Source organism: Carassius gibelio, chromosome B22, assembly GCF_023724105.1.
Source record: "Carassius gibelio isolate Cgi1373 ecotype wild population from Czech Republic chromosome B22, carGib1.2-hapl.c, whole genome shotgun sequence".
Classification (NCBI taxonomy): Eukaryota; Metazoa; Chordata; class Actinopteri; order Cypriniformes; family Cyprinidae; genus Carassius; species Carassius gibelio.
The window spans coordinates 44,805,098-44,807,597 of record NC_068417.1 but is presented as its reverse complement, the minus strand read 5'-3'; the positions used below and the strand labels follow the sequence as shown (position 1 = coordinate 44,807,597).

The 2,500-nt window shown below is 41.3% G+C and overlaps 5 non-coding genes across 5 annotated transcripts in view; all 5 read right to left on the bottom strand.

The window, feature by feature from the left end:
• LOC128002799 (5S ribosomal RNA) overlaps positions 1-49 on the bottom strand; it is a 119-nt gene extending 70 nt beyond the window's left edge. The window contains exon 1 of the ribosomal RNA XR_008175537.1: positions 1-49. This exon is cut by the window's left edge and continues 70 nt beyond it. This is a non-coding gene — a ribosomal RNA (5S ribosomal RNA).
• A 494-nt stretch (positions 50-543) lies between these two features.
• On the bottom strand, positions 544-662 carry LOC127995492 (5S ribosomal RNA). Its single transcript, XR_008168439.1, has one exon. It is a non-coding gene; the product is annotated as a 5S ribosomal RNA (ribosomal RNA).
• A 221-nt stretch (positions 663-883) lies between these two features.
• LOC128004380 (5S ribosomal RNA) lies at positions 884-1,002 on the bottom strand. The gene has a single exon (XR_008177071.1). It is a non-coding gene; the product is annotated as a 5S ribosomal RNA (ribosomal RNA).
• A 505-nt stretch (positions 1,003-1,507) lies between these two features.
• Positions 1,508-1,626, bottom strand: LOC127994341 (5S ribosomal RNA). Its single transcript, XR_008167333.1, has one exon. It is a non-coding gene; the product is annotated as a 5S ribosomal RNA (ribosomal RNA).
• A 495-nt stretch (positions 1,627-2,121) lies between these two features.
• Positions 2,122-2,240, bottom strand: LOC127998923 (5S ribosomal RNA). Its single transcript, XR_008171748.1, has one exon. It is a non-coding gene; the product is annotated as a 5S ribosomal RNA (ribosomal RNA).
• Between the last annotated feature and the right edge of the window lie 260 nt (positions 2,241-2,500).

Genomic DNA, 2,500 nt, shown 5'->3' with positions numbered 1-2,500 from the left:
TCCGAGATCAGACGAGATCGGGCATAGCCAGGTTGGTATGGCCGTAAGCGAAGTCTGCTGCAAAGAGAGGGCTATTTAAAGAACAGCCAATCTTATCGCCAGTACATTATATAAGTAGGAAAGAAAACCCAAAAGCTTAAAGCACCTGGTATTCCTAGGCAGTCTCTCACAAAAGTACTAACCAGACCTAAACCTGCTAAGATTCAGAGATCGGGCATTGACTCTATTTTTTGGCAAAATTATTAAAAACTAAGTGAAAAATGTCCAAAAAGCTTACAGCACCTGGTATTCCCAGGCGGTCTCCGATCCAAGTACTAACCAGGCCCAAACCTGCAAATATTCAGAGATCGGGCATTGACTCTATTTTTTGGCAAAATTATTATATACTAAGTGAAAAATGTCCAAAAAGATTACAGCACCTGGTATTCCCAGGCAGTCTCCCATCAATGTACTAACCAGGCCCAAACCTGCTAATAATCAGAGATCGGCATTGACTCTATTTTTTGGCAAAATTATTATATACTAAGTGAAAAATTTCCAAAAAGCTTACAGCACCTGGTATTCCCAGGCGGTCTCCCATCCAAGTATTAACCAGGCCCAAACCTGCTTAGCTTCCGAGATCAGATGAGATCGGGCATAGCCAGGTTGGTATGGCCGTAAGCGAAGTCTGCTGCAAAGAGAGGGCTATTTAAAGATCAGCCAATCTTATCGCCAGTACATTATATAAGTAGGAAAGAAAACCCAAAAGCTTAAAGCACCTGGTATTCCCAGGCAGTCTCCCATCCATGTACTAACCAGGCCCAAACCTGCTAATATTCAGAGATCGGGCATTGACTCTATTTTTTGGCAAAATTATTATATACTAAGTGAAAAATGTCCAAAAAGCTTACAGGACCTGGTATTCCCAGCCGGTCTCCCATTCAAGTACTAACCAGGCCCAAACCTGCTTAGCTTCCGAGATCAGACGAGATCGGGCATAGCCAGGTTGGTATGGCCGTAAGCGAAGTCTGCTGCAAAGAGAGGGCTATTTAAAGAACAGCCAATCTTATCGCCAGTACATTATATAAGTAGGAAAGAAAACCCAAAAGCTTAAAGCACCTGGTATTCCTAGGCAGTCTCTCATAAAAGTACTAACCAGACCTAAACCTGCTAAGATTCAGAGATCGGGCATTGACTCTTTTTTTTTTTTTTTTTTATGAAAGATTATTATATAATTCGTGAAATTTTCCAAAAAGATTAAAGCACCTGGTATTCCCAGGCAGTCTCCCATCCATGTACTAACCAGGCCCAAACCTGCAAATATTCAGTGATCGGGCATTGACTCTATTTTTTGGCAAAATTATTATATACTAAGTGAAAAATGTCCAAAAAGCTTACAGCACCTGGTATTCCCAGGCAGTCTCCCATCCATGTACTAACCAGGCCCAAACCTGCAAATATTCAGAGATCGGGCATTGACTCTATTTTTTGGCAAAATTATTATATACTAAGTGAAAAATGTCCAAAAAGCTTACAGCACCTGGTATTCCCAGGCGGTCTCCCATCCAAGTACTAACCAGGCCCAAACCTGCTTAGCTTCCGAGATCAGACGAGATCGGGCATAGCCAGGTTGGTATGACCGTAAGCGTAGTCTGCTGCAAAGAGAGGGCTATTTAAAGAACAGCCAATCTTATCGCCAGTACATTATATAAGTAGGAAAGAAAACCCAAAAGCTTAAAGCACCTGGTATTCCTAGGCAGTCTCTCATAAAAGTACTAACCAGACCTAAACCTGCTAAGATTCAGAGATCGGGCATTGACTCTATTTTTTGGCAAAATTATTATATACTAAGTGAAAAATGTCCAAAAAGATTAAAGCACCTGGTATTCCCAGGCAGTCTCCCATCCATGTACTAACCAGGCCCAAACCTGCAAATATTCAGAGATCGGGCATTGACTCTATTTTTTGGCAAAATTATTATATACTAAGTGAAAAATGTCCAAAAAGCTTACAGCACCTGGTATTCCCAGGCAGTCTCCCATCCATGTACTAACCAGGCCCAAACCTGCAAATATTCAGAGATCGGGCATTGACTCTATTTTTTGGCAAAATTATTATATACTAAGTGAAAAATGTCCAAAAAGCTTACAGCACCTGGTATTCCCAGGCGGTCTCCCATCCAAGTACTAACCAGGCCCAAACCTGCTTAGCTTCCGAGATCAGACGAGATCGGGCATAGCCAGGTTGGTATGGCCGTAAGCGTAGTCTGCTGCAAAGAGAGGGCTATTTAAAGAACAGCCAATCTTATCGCCAGTACATTATATAAGTAGGAAAGAAAACCCAAAAGCTTAAAGCACCTGGTATTCCTAGGCAGTCTCTCATAAAAGTACTAACCAGACCTAAACCTGCTAAGATTCAGAGATCGGGCATTGACTCTTTTTTTTTTTTTTTTATGAAAGATTATTATATAATTCGTGAAATTTTCCAAAAAGATTAAAGCACCTGGTATTCCCAGGCAGTC